The sequence below is a fragment of the Salvelinus sp. IW2-2015 genome, linkage group LG16 (genome assembly GCF_002910315.2).
Source record: "Salvelinus sp. IW2-2015 linkage group LG16, ASM291031v2, whole genome shotgun sequence".
Classification (NCBI taxonomy): Eukaryota; Metazoa; Chordata; class Actinopteri; order Salmoniformes; family Salmonidae; genus Salvelinus; species Salvelinus sp. IW2-2015.
The window spans coordinates 13,600,973-13,617,724 of record NC_036856.1 but is presented as its reverse complement, the minus strand read 5'-3'; the positions used below and the strand labels follow the sequence as shown (position 1 = coordinate 13,617,724).

The window sequence follows — 16,752 nt, the reverse complement described above, 5'->3', positions numbered from 1 at the left end:
GGACCTTGAGATGCTTCTTACGGAGCCACTCCTTAGTTGCCCTGGCTGTGTGTTTTTGGGTCGCTGTCATGCTGGAAGACCCAGCCACGACCCATCTTACTGAGGGAAGGAGGTTGTGGCCAAGATCTCACGATACATGGCCCCATCCATCTCCCCAATACGGTGCAATACAAATTAGACCTCTACAATGCTTTGTAAGTAGGAAAACCTGTAAAATCGGCAGTGTATGAAATATTTGTTCTCCCCACTATATATATATATATATTAAAAAAACATTTGTTGGAAGAGTTTCATATAATAATGGAAAAAAAATAAGTTTTGAATCCGGCGTTGTTTTGCGTGTCAATTCATAAACCATGTGCCATGGAATCGGTAGGTCGAAAATCTCTTCAACTATTTTTCAATTTATAATGACACAGCTGTCAATTTTTGTGTCCTTAAATGAAATTGGTATATGTTTTTATTTATCACAATTTTCTTTAACCATGTGTGGTCTTTAATGCAGGGCCAACAGACAAGTTCCTTACACCCCCCCCCCTCTACTTGCCTCTTCCATTTGTGGTAATGCTGCAATTAGTTGGTTGTAATTTTGGGTAGAGCAGACATTTCCATATGTCCGTGTTAACTGCATGTGACAATTTACAAAAATTGTCTAATGAGGTCTAATGTGTTAATATTTAATCATTTCTGCCCTCCGAATTCATATATAAAACAGGCCCTTATAATTTTGTCTGGCTTGCCATTCCAAATAAAATTGAATATTTTTGGATCATATAATTTTAAAAGCAGGTCACTAGGTGTAGGTAAAACCATAAGTAAATAGGTACACTGTGATATGACTAAAGAGTTAAATCAGGGTGATTTTTCCACAAATAGACAGGTATTTTCCTTTCCATGGTAGCAAGATCTTATCTATTTTTGCTAACTTTAATTTCTTTTGGGATTTGTATACCAAGTATGTCCACATCCGTCAAACCATTTTATTGGTAAACTACACGGTAATGCAAAAAGTAGCATTGTTTAGTGATCCAATACGTAATAGTACACTTATAATTTTCTTTTTAATCCAGAGAGGTTAGCAAAATAATCTAGATCCTCTATGAGGCTGTGGAGTGATTCAAATTGTGGTTTTAAAAGAAAACATGAATCAGCATATGACACCTTTGTTTTTAAGCCACGGATTTCTAATCCCTTAATTTAGATCCAACAATAATATTAACAACTAACATTGATGGCAATAATAAATAGATATGCCGATAGTGGACAACCTTGTTTGACTCCCCCTGACAGTTTAAAACTTTGAGACGTAGCCATTATTTACTAAAATCCGAAAGAAAGAAAACATCCCTTTTTCAGGACCGTCTTTCAAAGATAATTCTTAAAATCCAAATAACTTCACAGATCGTCATTGTAAAGTGTTTAAACACTATTTCCCCATGCTTGTTCAATGAACCATAAACAATTCATGAACATGCACCTGTGGAACGGTCGTTAAGACACTAACAGCATACAGACGGTAGGCAATTAAGGCCACAGTTATGAAAACTTTGGACAATAAAGAGGCCTTTCTACGGACTCTGAAAAACACCAAAAGAGAGATGCCCAGGGTCCCTGCTCATCTGCGCAAACGTGCCTTAGGCATGCTGCAAGGAGGCATGAGGACTGCAGATGTGGCCAGGGCAATAAATTGCAATGTCCGTACTGTGAGACGCCTAAGACAGCGCTACAGGAAGACCGGACGGACAGCTGATCGTCCTCGCAGTGGCAGACCACGTGTAACACCTGTACAGGATCGGTACATCCGAACATCACACCTGCGGGACAGGATGGCAAAAACAACTGCCCGAGTTACACCGGGAACGCACAATCCCTCCATCAGTGCTCAGACTGTCCGCAATAGGCTGAGAGGCTGGACTGAGGGCTTGTAGGCCTGTTGCAGGTCCTCACCGGCAACAATGTCACCTATGGGCACAAACCCACCGCCACTTGACCAGACAGGACTGGCAAAAAGTGCTCTTCACTGACAAGTCGTGGTTTTGTGTCACCAGGGGTGATGGTCAGATTCGCGTTTATCGTCGAAGGAATGAGCATTACACTGAGGCCTGTACTCTGGAGCAGGATTGATTTGGAGATTGAGGGTCCGTCATGATCTGGGGCGGTGTGTCACAGCATCATTGGACTGAGCTTGTTGTCATTGCAGGCAATCTCAATGCTGTGAGTTACAGGGAAGACATACTCCTCCCTCACGTGGTACCCTTCCTGCAGGCTAATCCTGACATGACCCTCCAGCATGAAAATGCCACCAGCCATACGGTTCAATCTGTGCGTGATTTCCTGCAAGACAGCAATGTCAGTGTTCTGCCATGGCCAGCGAAGAGCCCAGATCTCAATCCCATTGAGCACGTCTGGGACCTGTTGGATCGGAGGGTGAGGGCTAGGGCCATTCCCCCCAGAAATGTCTGTGAACTTGCAGGTGCCTTGGTGGAAGGGTGGGGTAACATATCAGTGAGGAACTGGCAAATCTGGTGCAGTCCATGAGGAGGAGATGCACTGCAGTACTTAATGCAGCTGGTGGCCACACCAGATACTGACTTACTTTTGATTTTGAAACCCCCCCTCTTTGTTCAGGGACACGTCTGTGTAACTTGTTCAGTTTATGTCTCAGTTGTCGAATCTTATGTTCATACAAATATTTACACATGTTAAGTTTGCTGAAAATTAACACAGTTGACAGTGAGAGGATGTTTCTTTTTTTGCCGAGTTTATTTTACACCTAGGGTTACTATACATAACTTTAACCCATTTTATAAGACAATCTCCAAATTGAAATATCCTAGGCATTTATATATAAACTCCAGTCGTACTTTATCAAAAGACTTTTCAAAAATCAGCTATGAAAACCAGGCCTGGTTTCCCCGATATTTCTTAGTATTCTATCGTTTCCAGTACTTGTCTTATCTCCAATGTATCGTCCATGCAAAAAACCTGTCTGATTAGGATGAATATCTGACAATACCTTTTTAAATTCTATGCGCCAAGCATTTAGCTAGAATTTTTGCATCACAACACTGAAGTGTAAGACGCCTCCAACTTTTCAAATGGACTGGATCTTTACACACACAACTTGGATCCTGTTTCAGTAATAATGAAATCAGACCTTGTTACGTGTCCAATAACCACTCCTATATAAAACACGCTAATAATGGTCCTCTGAGTATATATCAAAAAAAGTTTGGTATACTTCCACTGGTATGCCAGCCAGCACTGGAGTTCTCAGCCTTAAAGGCTTTAATTGCATCAAGAAGTTCCTCCTCTGTAGTTTGGCCTTCACATGAGTCTCTGTACAGTTAATTTTACATTATTAATAGGAAGAAAAAAATCCATATAATTAGTTTTGGTTAGTGGAGACTGAAAACATATTAAAGTACTTTACTTCCGCTTTCAAAATATAAATTTGGTGAATTATGCGTGACATCATTTGTAACAACTTTCAATGCATTTTTTTTGGTAGCATTTCTATGTTAAAGATGGGAAAAATACACCAAATTCTTTCACATATTCCATCCAGTTTGCTTTATTTTTATAATTATATATATATTTATTTTTATAATTATATATATATATTTATTTTTATAATTATATATATATATATATATATATACACATACACTGCTCAAAAAAATAAAGGGAACACTTAAACAACACAATGTAACTCCAAGTCAATCACACTTCTGTGAAATCAAACTGTCCACTTAGGAAGCAACACTGATTGACAATAAATTTCACATGCTGTTGTGCAGATGGAATAGACAAAAAGATGGAAATTATAGGCAATTAGCAAGACACCCCCAATAAAGGAGTGATTCTGCAGGTGGTGACCACAGACCACTTCTCAGTTCCTATGCTTCCTGGCTGATGTTTTGGTCACTTTTGAATGCTGGCGGTGCTCTCTCTAGTGGTAGCATGAGACGGAGTCTACAACCCACACAAGTGGCTCAGGTAGTGCAGCTCATCCATGATGGCACATCAATGCGAGCTGTGGCAAGAAGGTTTGCTGTGTCTGTCAGCGTAGTGTCCAGAGCATGGAGGCGCTACCAGGAGACAGGCCAGTACATCAGGAGACGTGGAGGAGGCCGTAGGAGGGCAACAACCCAGCAGCAGGACCGCTACCTCCGCCTTTGTGCAAGGAGGAGCACTGCCAGAGCCCTGCAAATGACCTCCAGCAGGCCACAAATGTGCATGTGTCAGCATATGGTCTCACAAGGGGTCTGAGGATCTCATCTCGGTACCTAATGGCAGTCAGGCTACCTCTGGCGAGCACATGGAGGGCTGTGCGGCCCCACAAAGAAATGCCACCCCACACCATGACTGACCCACCGCCAAACCGGTCATGCTGGAGGATGTTGCAGGCAGCAGAACGTTCTCCACGGCGTCTCCAGACTCTGTCACATCTGTCACATGTGCTCATGTGCTCAGTGTGAACCTGCTTTCATCTGTGAAGAGCACAGGGCGCCAGTGGCGAATTTGCCAATCTTGGTGTTCTCTGGCAAATGCCAAACGTCCTGCATGGTGTTGGGCTGTCCCCAAACGTCCCCACCTGTGGACGCCGGGCCCTCATACCACCCTCATGGAGTCTGTTTCTGACCGTTTGAGCAGACACATGCACATTTGTGGCCTGCTGGAGGTCATTTTGCAGGGCTCTGGCAGTGCACCTCCTTGCACAAAGGCGYAGGTAGCGGTCCTGCTGCTGSGTTGTTGCCCTCCTACGGCCTCCTCCACGTCTCCTGATGTACTGGCCTGTCTCCTGGTAGCGCCTCCATGCTCTGGACACTACGCTGACAGACACAGCAAACCTTTTTGCCACAGCTCGCATTGATGTGCCATCCTGGATGAACTGCACTACCTGAGCCACTTGTGTGGGTTGTAGACTCCGTCTCATGCTACCACTTGAGTGAAAGCACCGCCAGCATTCAAAAGTGACCAAAACATCAGCCAGGAAGCATAGGAACTGAGAAGTGGTCTGTGGTCAACACCTGCAGAACCATTCCTTTATTGGGGGTGTCTTGCTAATTGCCTATAATTTCCACCTGTTGTCTATTCCATTTGCACAACAGCATGTGAAATGTATTGTCAATCAGTGTTGCTTCCTAAGTGGACAGTTTGATTTCACAGAAGTGTGATTGACTTGGAGTTACATTGTGTTGTTTAAGTGTTCCCTTTATTTTTTTGAGCAGTGTATATAACACTGGATCTTGAATAAGTTCCCCCATTTCTTTTCTCTAACTTACTATGTGCCTCTATTGCTATCCAACTGTACTGTTAGTCCTTCAACTTCCTTTGTTAACACGGACTCTTTTGATCTAAATTGCTTTTGTTTTATAGATGAGTACTGAATTGCATGGCCTCTAAAGGCCCATTTAAAAAGTGTCCCATAACATAGGTACAGCAGATCCCCTTAATGTATGTCAGAAAAAGTCAGTTATAAAGTCTTCTGTCCTAGTTCTAAACAATTTATCATCTAGTAGACTTTGATTAAATTTCCAATATCCTCACCCACGTGGAAATTCTGTATGAGTAATATGCCAATTATGTGATGATCCAACTGTATTCTGCCCCCATCAACACTAACTTTTGGTGCCGGAGAGAATGACATAAGAAAGTAATCAAGATGACTAGCTTGATTAAGCCTCCGCCATGTACATCTCACTAGGTCAGGGTATTTAAGCTTCTATATATCCACTAATTCCACATTTATCCATGACTTACTTAAGTGCCTGAGGGTGATCGTTTGTAGTGTGATTTCCTTTACGGTCCATAGAGGTATTGAAAACCGTATTAAAATCCCACCATAATAATAATAATAATCTAGTGTTGCTTGTAGAGTTGACAAATACTTAAATTTTCAAAAGAAGCCTGGATCATTATTTGGACCGTATAGGTTAATAAGCCATATCTGTTTATTGTCCAATAACATTTCAAATAATCCATCTACCTTGATGATCTGTTTGGACAATTTGCACATTTGGAGCAAAATTACTGTTAATATCATCACCCCTTTTAAATTTCTTTGCCCATGGGAGAAATATACTTCACCCCCGAAGTCCTTTTTCCACAAAACTTAATCTAAAATTGTTGAATGAGTTTCCTGTAAACAATAGATCATATATTCCTTCTATTTTAGCCAGGTAAATACTGATCGTCTTTTCTTATTATCTGCTAAGCCATTACAACTGGCTATACTTCTCACCACAGAGACAAATTTCAATTCTATTTATCAAAATATACAGTTGAAGTCAGAAGTTCACATGAACAAGTTAATGACTCCAACCTAAGTGTTTCAACCACTCCACAAATGTCTTGTTAACAAACTATCGTTTTGGCAAGTCGGTTAGGACATCTACTTTGTGCATGACAAGTAATTGTTTACAGACAGATAATTTCACTATCACAATTCCAGTGGGTCAGAAGTTTACATACACTAAATTGACTGTGCCTTTAAACAGCTTGGAAAATGATGTCATGGCTTTAGAAGTTTCTGATTGACTCAAATGATGTCAATTAGCCTATTGGAGGTGTACCTGTGGATGTATTTCAAGGCCTACCTTCAAACTCAGTGCCTCCTTGCTTGACATCATGGGAAAATCAAAATAAATCAGCCAAGACCTCAGAAAAAAATGGTAGACCTCCACAAGTCTGGTTCATCCTTGGGAGCAATTTCCAAACGCCTGAAGGTACCATGTTCATCTGTACAAACAATAGTACGCAAGTATAAACACCATGGGACCACACAGCCGTCATACTGCTCAGGAAGGAGACGCGGTCTGTCTACTAGAGATTAACGTACTTTGGTGCGAAAAGTGCAAAGGACCTTGTGAAGATGCTGGAGGAAACAGGTACAAAAGTATCTATATCCACAGTAAAACGAGTCCTATATCGACATAACCTGAAAGGCCGCTCACCAAGGAAGAAGCCACTGCTCCAAAACCCCAATAAAAAAGCCAGACTACGGTTTGCAACTGCACATGGGGACAAAGATCGTACTTTTTGGAGAAATGTCCTCTGGTCTGATGAAACAAAATAGAACTGTTTGGCCATAATGACCATCCTTATGTTCGGAGGAAAAAGGGGGAGGCTTGCAAGCTGAAGAACACAATCCCACCTGTTAAACACGGGGGTGGCAGCATCATGTGTGGGTGCTTTGCTGCAGAAGGGACTGGTGCACTTCACAAAATAGATGGCATCATGAGGTAGGATTTTTTTTATACATATATTGAAGCAACAGCTCAAGATATCAGTCAGGAAGTTAAAGCTTGGTCGRAAATGGGTCTTCCAAATGGACAATGYSRCCAWYCATACTTCCAAAGTTGTGGCAAAATGGCTTAAGGACAACAAAGTCAAGGTATTGGAGTGGCCATCACAAAGCCCTGACTTCAATCCTATAGAAAATGTGGGCAGAACTGAAAAATCGTGTGCGAGCAAGGAGGCCTACAAACCTGACTCAGTTACACCWGCTCTGTCAGGAGGAATGGGCCAAAATTCACCCAACTTATTGTGGGAAGCTTGTGGAAGGCTACCCGAAACATTTGACCCAAGTTAAACAATTTAAAGGCAATGCTACCAAATACTAATTGAGTGTATGTAAACGTCTGACCCACTGGGAATGTGATGAAAGAAATAAAAGCTGAAATAAATCATTCTCTACTAGTATTCTGACATTTCACATTCTTAAAATAAGTGGTAATCCTAACTGACCTAAGACAAGGAATTTTTACTCAGATTAAAATGTCAGGAATTGTGATAAACTGAGTTTAAATGAATTTGGCTAAGGTGTATGTAAACATATATATATATATAGTCAACATCTCCAGACATAAAAGACTGGCAAGAAGCAGAACCAAAACTAGTGTCTGTCTGCCGAATTGCGAAAGAGTCGCCAGCCAGGCAGCCTAGCTTCAACGCGTAAATCATCCTTACATCCTCAGCCCCCAGACCTCTCTTCATCAAATAGAGGCTCTGCCATCACATTACTACGAGACAGCTGTGGTGGTCCAACAGCTGAGGCCCAATGCATTCCCTCATACAAAACAAATCAGCCATTCATTCTGCTGCAGTGTTCCGTCCACACTGCGCACACACAAAGCAGGGGAGAAGCACCATGGCAGCAGCACCTATTCTTCCTCCCCCAGCACCGCTGCCTTTGCTACAGGGGAGATGCCTGTCGGCGTGTCTTACCCTGATGGAGGGCTGTGTGCAGCAGCTCTGGATGTGGGTCTCTCCCTTCTCAGCTCCACCTCAGCTTCCTTGCTGCATGCTCAGCCTGCCTCTGCCCACCCACCTGGCTGGCCAGCCTCCTCAGGGCTGTAGTATACTCTCAGCATAGGCTTGCCTGGGCTCTGACCAGCAGCTCAGGAACAAGGCACCGGCAAATCATATACACTGCCGCTAGCAAAACAATACGTTGCATTCTATTTTATTTTTTATTTTAAGCCATGGAAACAGACATTTCCCAATGTGTTACTTGTTGTGTATTAGGGTTGTATCATTTGCACCTCCGTACTTAAGGTAGTTGTATAGGCAGAGCATCATGGGTAATATGTGTTGAGATGAGCACGTTCAAGATTAATGTTTGAACTGATTCCGGTCTCGTCATTATTGACTTGTTATAAAGATGTGGTTGAAGATATCCCTCGTGGTGTGGGGGCTGTGCTTTGGCAAAGTGGGTGGGGTTATATCCTGCCTGTTTGGCCCTGTCCGGGGGTATCGTCGGTGCCTGTGTGAATTTAAGTATGCTCTCTCTAATTCTCTCAGAGGACCTGAGCCCTAGGACCATGCCTCAGGACTACCTGGCATGATGACTCCTTGTTGTCCCCAGTCCACCTGGCCGTGCTGCTGCTCCAGTTTCAACTGTTCTGCATGCGGCTATGGAACCCTGACCTGTTCACTGTGATTACTATTATTTGACCATGCTGGTCATTTATGAACATTTGAACATCTTGGCCATGTCCTGTTATAATCTCCAGCCCGCACAGCCAGAAGAGGACTGGCCACCCCTCATAGCCTGGTTCCTCTCTAGGTTTCAGCTTTCTAGGGAGTTTTTCCTAGCCACCGTGCTTCTACACCTGCATTGCTTGCTGTTTGGGGTTTTAGGCTGGGTTTCTGTACAGCACTTTGATATATCAGCTGATGTAAAAAGGGCTATATAAATACATTTAACTTGAAATTTGGTTATGAAACCCACAAGACATAAAATATTGACGATGAGTAAGTCTGAACCTACAGAAAATATTCTGTCCAGAAGAGGACCGTTTTTAGAAGTTTAAACATTTTCCTTGGTACAGTCTAGGCTAATGTTAGCTCAGTGTATTGCTAGCAGAGGCAAGTGCATAGTCGAGCTAGCTAAGAGGGAGTTAGCGTCGCCATGGATGGCAGAAACAGATTTGAGAAGGACGTTGGAGCGGGAAAACAACGTGATTAAAAAAGGGAGGATATTTAGTTCAACTGTGAAGACTAACTTGAAAAATGAGCGAATTTGGAGTAAACATCAGTGCGTGAAGTGAAGAACACTAAATATTGCCATGGCAGAAGAAAACAATATTGAAGTGAGTGACAATCAGGAGCCTATTGAGAAATGAAAAATGTCTGGAATGGTTGGAAATATTGGACAGTTTGCTGAAAGTATTAAGCAGTGGAGCTCATATACAGAACGGTTTGAATATTTTGGTCTTGCAAATAACATTGACGAGGACAAAAATTGGGCCTACATTCAATTTACTTRGCAGCCTGCTACAGCCAGGCACTTTTCACCAAAACCACTAGTTATTGCTCAAAGGTTTAGGTGCCACAGGAGAAATCAGAAAGTTGGAGAATCAGTGACAATGTTTGCTGTGGCATAAACATTTTTTATTTTTTTAATCAGAGTACTGTGAGTTTAATGATGTTCTAAATGGCACCATCAGAGACCGACTAGTATGTGGGCTACGGAGCGAAACTACACAAAAGAGACTATTGACTGAAAGTAATCTGATTTTGGCAAAGGCAATTGAAGTCAGTGTGGCCATGGAAGAGGCTCAGCATTAGAGATCATCAGGATAAGTGCACAGTTGCAACTGAAAAGCAGAGACAGGGAAATCAAGGCACATGCTTCCACTGTGGCAAAGCAGGACATCAGGCATCTATGTGCTCGTTTAAGTACATGGATTGCTGAGTCAGTGGTAAAAAAGGTAAAAATTAAGAATGAAAGTCACACACTAATTATGCTGCAAAACATTTAATGGGTATAGCAACCAATGTTTTGTCACAGTGCCTTCTCACTTGAAGGCACTGCGTGCCAAAACGTTGGTTTCTATACCCATTAAATGTTTGGCAGCATAATTAGTGTTAAACGTTTTCTTTTCATAGATTACTCTGTTAGTCAGCACTGAAAATACTTACTGTTGCTGGGGGGGGGCATGGCTGTCTCTTGCTAGGTGCTTGCTAATGCGTATGGAGATTGTCTGACATGAGATACAGCTGCTCCCGTGTCATTCTACAAAAAGACACTGAAACACCTCCCACGTCGGCCAGCACACATTGTGTTAAAGACTTACACAGGTGAATCCGTTGCTGTGAGAGGCCTCACGGAGGCCTCAGTTCAGTTGAACTGAAACGCTGCCACTACATCATGGAAGGAGACTATCCATCACTACTGGGTTGTTTGCAGTTAGATCACACTGGACTGGCAATCAGTGCGTACAATGACCGATGGAGACAGGCCTATCCGCCATCTTAAAGAAACATGGAGAGGTATTTAATGGAGAACTATGTATCATGAAAGACATTACAGTGAAGCTCAGCATTAAGCCAGACGGCAAACCAAAGTTTCTGAAAACATGACCTGTACCTTATGCTATCAGACCAAAAGTCGAGACGGACTTGGACACTTTAGTCAAGAACAAAGTACTGAAGCCGGTCAGTGTGAGTCAAGACACACAAGGGGCTCTTCAGGTAATGTCGTCTACCATTTGGAATCACAAGCACAGTGCTGGTCCAGAGGGTGACCATATCTTGAGTGGATTGCCAGGAGTACAATGCTACCTGGATGACATCCTTGTTACTGGAAAGGATGAGGACCATCTCCAGAACTTGGAATCTGCCTTAAAGAGATTGAAGGACTGAGAGTTCGTAAGAACAAATGTGCATTCTTCCAATCGGTTCAATACCCCGGTCACGTCAGGCACGATGGGACTTCACAAGGCTCCATCCAAGGTTAAGGCTATCTTGGATGCCCCAGCTCCTCGGATACTTTATCCTGAGCTTGGCAACAAAGCAGAAGTCACTGCATCAGTTGCTTTGTCAGGAAAAAACATGAAAATGGACAGAACAATGTGAGGAAGCATTCGTCAAAAAAGCAAGGAAATACTCCTGAAAACTGAGTCACTGACAAACTTCGACAAGTCATTGCCCATCCAACTAGCTTGAGATGCTAGTCCCTAGGTTGTGGGAGCAGTCAACCCATATCATGCCTTCAGATAAAAAGAAGCCGACTGCTTTCACATCAAGGACATTAAAGAAAGCAGAAACTACGCAGCTGAAACGGGAATCCCTAGGCATCATTTTTGGAGTGGGTTTCACCAGTATCTGTAAGGGAGGAAGTTCAGCTACACTCATTCTGCAAGCAGAATGCAAAGGTGGGCTTTGTTCTTGTCAGCACACGCATGACATCAAGTACCGCAAGGCAGAACTGCATTACAACACAGATTGACTCTACAGATTACACTACCTGTAGTCAAAACAGTCACATCTCCTACCTCAGATAAGTGGAAAACGCACCAGTCACTTCAACACAAGTGCAGAGAAACACCAGAAATCACCCGGGGTTATCTGAAGGGATGGACATCAAAAGTAAAGCCGCAGGTGATGCTCCAGAACTGAAACCTTACCAGGAGAACTGAGCTGTCAGTACAGTCTGGTTGTCTGCTGTGGGAGAGGAGTCATCATTCTACCGTCGCTGAGGAAACCATTGTTGCAACAGCTACACTGTGGAATGGTTTGCATGAAGGAAATCACAAAGCTACTTCTGGTGGCCTGGATGGAAGCATTGAGGAGAAAGCAAAAACATGTTCCTCATGTCAGAAGGTTCACAAAGTACCTCAACTTGCATCTCCTCATCCGTGGGATTGGCGTGGCATCACATAAGTGAACTTCGCAGGTCCATTCAAAGACAAAAGGTTTCTCATGGATGCTCAAAGCAAAATGGCCAGAGTTTGCCATAATGAGGTCTACTACTSCTGAGAAGACCAGCAAGAAGCTTGTAGAAGTGTTTAGTCGGTTGGGAACCCCACTCCAACTCATTAGCGACTAAACGGACCAGAGCTAGTGTCCCAAGAAATTGCCACATTCCTACAAGTGAATGGTGTACAGTATTCTGCACCGTATTCCCCATCTACTAACGGGCTGGCGGACGTTCGTACAGACCATGAAACATGCCTTAAAAGCCTATCAGGGTCAAGGTACACTGTATCAATGCTTGAACAGCTTCCCGCTATCCTAAAAGGAGCACCCCACATGCAACCACCAAAGCTTCATCTGCATCGCTACACATGGAGAGCTATGCACAAGCTTCGACTTACTCAAACCTCTGAACATAAAGGATACAGTGCGACAGCAACAGGAGTCAATTCAAAAGTCATGGACTAAGAGACTTTCAATCCTGGAGAAACGCTCTTAGCTAAGAACTACCTCAAAGGACCAAAGTGGGTTCCTGCTACAGTCATCCGGAAAAAGCACACAGATCAGTTACTGTTGAGTAAAGCAACACCGTCAGAAACACCATTTGGGAGCAGTCCAGAACTGTTACTGGGTGACACCCTGACCCAGCAGTCGTCACCTAGGGGCTCACAATCACACAATTACGTGACAAGACTGACACAGATTTTTTTATTTTATTTCACCAGGTAAGCTAGTTGAGAACAAGTTCTCATTTAGAACTGCGACCTGGCCAAGAAAAAGCAAAGCAGTGCGACAAACAGCGTTACACATGGAATAAACAAGCGTACTGTACAGTCAATAACACAATAGAAAAAGAAAGTCTATATACAGTGTGTGCAAATGGCGTAAGGAGGTACTGCAATAAATAGGCCATAGTAGCGAAGTAATTACAATTTAGCAAATTAACACTGGAGTGATAGATGAGCAGATGGTGATGTGCAAGTAGAAATACTGGTGTGCAAAAGAGCAGAAAAGTAAATAAAAACAATATGGGGAGGTAGGTAGATTGGGTGGGATAATTACAGATGGGCTATGTACAGCTGCAGCGATCGGTTAGCTGATGTTTAAAGTTAGTGAGGGAAATATGTCTCCAGCTTCAGCGATATTTGCAATTCGTTCCAGTCATTGGCAACAGAGAACTGGAAGGAAAGGCTGCCAAATGAGGTGTTGGCTTTAGGGATGACCAGTGCGATATACCTGCTGGAGCGCGTGCTATGGGTGGGTGTTGTTATCGTGACCAGTGAGCTGAGATAAGGCGGAGATTTACCTAGCATAGACTTATAGATGACCTGGAGCCAGTGGGCCTGGCGACGAATATGTAGCGAGGGCCAGCCGACTAGAGCATACAGGTTGCAGTGGTGGGTGGTATAAGGGGCTTTGGTGACAAAACGGATGGCACTGTGATAGACTGCATCCAGTTTGCCGAGTAGAGTACTGGAAGCTATTTTGTAAATGACGTTGCCGAAGTCGAGGATCGGTAGGATAGTCAGTTTTACGAGGGCATGTTTGGCGGCGTGAGTGAAGGAGGCTTTGTTGCGAAATAGGAAGCCAATTCCAGATTTAATTTTGGATTGGAGATGTTCACACCTATATCATCGCCCCAGTCCAAAGACATGGTTGTTGAGTCAAGTTGACTGCTATGAGAGATTGGTGGGTACCTAGATGCTTGATCTTGTAAAACAGACCCTCTCAACAGTTAATGTAGGAGTTGTGTATTAGGGTTGTGCCATTTGCACCTCCATACTTACTGTAGTTCTAGACACAGCACATCATGTGTTGTAATGAGTACTTTCTAGATAAATGGTTTAACTGATTCCGGTCTCATCATTATTTCATTATTGTAAAGATGTGGTTATGAAAGCCAGGGGCATCATGCACCCCAAAAATTGAAGGGGCACAAAAAGCTTCTGGATCCGCACTTGAGACAGCGTTTTTCACCACAACCATACAAAACAAATGAATTTCTCCCAGAAGAATGGCGTTGCATCCCTCCAATAGCATTTCAGACACTTGTAGAACCAATGCCAAGGTGCATTGAAGCTGATCTGGCTACCTGGGCAGCAGGTAGCTGAGAGGTTAAGAGTGTTGGGACAGTAACTGAAAGGTTGCTAGTTCAAATCCCTGAGCCAACTAGGGTAGAAATTTGTCACTGTGCCCTTGAGCATCACACTTAACACTAAATGTTCTAGATAAGTGTCTACTAAAATGTAAGACACTTTGTTAGTATTTCCTTTATTTTGGCAGTTACCTGTAGTTAGACAAGCCATCTACTCGAATTTGATTGATAGACAGAAATGGCTTCTTGTTAATTAGTTATGAGGTTGGGGACATATCTGGGCTATCTAAAAGCAACTTCATAAACCTGCTAGTTGGGGGGGGGGGGCACATGTCACATGTCCCTGTGCCCCCTATGGGCATGACGCCTCTGATGAAACCCACAAGACATAATCGCACAAGCAAGAAAAACCTGAACTGTAACGTCACTCAAGCTGGCTTTTATAGACAATACAATAAAGATAATAAGAAAGCCTCAGTCAATGTATATGTTGTATTTCCATGGTACTGTAGGACTCCTAAGAATTTCCCCTGCCCATATTAAGATGCATTAGACTACTGTAACTCTCAAAGTGTGAAGCAAACCCTAGGAATGTTTACTGTAATTTAAGTCGCTRACTGTAAAACCATGCATGCAAATAAGCCACCCATCATGTACAGTTTCAGATGTCTGAATGCTGTCACATGTATAATCAGACATGATTCATCATTATGCAAGGTGACTGTTCAGTTGACTGTTACTGTAAATCAGTAGGAAAACAAAATTACAGCCTTTTCTTGCTCTTTGATTCCGCTGCATTCCTCAAACATGGCTATGGCAATAGACCTTCGAAAATACTTTGAATTAAAAAAAATTGCCTTTGTTGCTATAAAAAGCACATAACATCTTAATTAATGGGTTGTCTCTGTATGGATCCATCTCATGCTATTTCATTTGTACAGTCCAAGACGTTGGGATGAATGTGCCGTGCTCAACGGAAAGGTGTAGCGCTCGCTCCAAATAATAGCCTATTCTAGAAGAACGCGTATCGGTGCGTGCCTCATTCCACAGGCTCTTCCATTTCGTTAAGGGTGTTAAGGAGCGCCTGCTCTAGAAGCGACTATTCCAATTACATTCCTTTCCTTCTATTTACACAAATACATAATTATAGAAAAGCTTTCCTTGCACTGACAACTGTTTCCATCCAGTCTATACGGACTATCTGCAATATCATCGACTTAGGCTGGTATTCAATGTGTAACCGATAAGCTACGGGTTGATGTTCATCACAAACATGCATGTGCAAAAAAACTGAAATGCCACTCACCTAATTACAATTCAGGTGATCCATGTATGGGGACGTACAGTAGGCAGAAGCCAATAGCGCCAAACCTTCGCCGAACACTGTAATGTTGCTTTAACAGCTAAAACTATTTATGAATGAAACCCTATGCTTAAGACACACCCACCACCAGTCAGAGACGCACCACGTGACGTAAGTGATTGACGAGCAGGCGGAGGCGCGTGCTGAAYATCATCAGCATCCCTCCCTTCAATTAAAGTATTTGGGGGTGACGTTATGAATAGGCTTTCGGTGGAACATAATGAAAATAGGTACACCTAAATTCATATTATGTTTGGAATGAAGAATCGGTTCATTAATTACATTTTAGAGGTATATACAGATCGACAAGATGAAAAGTGAATAGGCCTTCTGGATGATAAGGTTATGTTCTGAACATTCCTATGTAGTAGGCTACTTTAATGTAGGCCATTTGAGCACCCATGGTGGGTAGGCCTGCTTGCAGCTCTATATTATTTACATCTGGTAAAACAGATCAGTAGGCTATCACAATGTAACTTCTGATTTTCTTTAACAAGGCAAGTCAGTTAAAAACAAATGATTTACAATGAAGGGCTACCAAAAGGCCTCCTGCAGGAGCGAGGCCTGGGATTAAAAATTAAAAAATGAAATATATAGGACAAAACACACATCACGACAACATAATACTACATAAAGAGAGACCTAAGACGACAACATAGCATGGCAGCAACACATAACACAACATGGTAGAAACACAACATGGTAGCAGCACAAAACAGGGTACAGACAACATCACAAAGGGCAAGGAGGTAGAGACAACAATACATCACGCAAAGCAGCCACAACTGTCAGTAAGTGTCCATGGTTGAGTCGTTGATTGAAGAGATTGAGGTAAAGCTGTCCAGTTTGAGTGCTTGCTGCAGCGAACTGAAAAGACGAGCGACCCAAGGATGTGTGTGCTTTGGGGACCTTTAACAGAATGTGACTGGCAGAAGGAGTGTTGTATGTGAAGGACGACGGCTGCAGTAGATATTTCAGATAGGGGGGAGTGAAGCCTAAGAGGGTTTTATAAATCAGCATCAACCACCTTGATGGGTCAGCCAACACCTGATGATCGATCAAGGATGAAAAGTCTAAACGGAATCCT

At 42.9% G+C, this 16,752-nt stretch overlaps 1 pseudogene; it reads right to left on the bottom strand.

Annotated features, from left to right (window-relative positions):
* The window catches only part of LOC111975932 (uncharacterized), a 63,173-nt pseudogene extending 47,474 nt beyond the window's left edge, over nucleotides 1-15,699 (bottom strand).
* Between the last annotated feature and the right edge of the window lie 1,053 nt (nucleotides 15,700-16,752).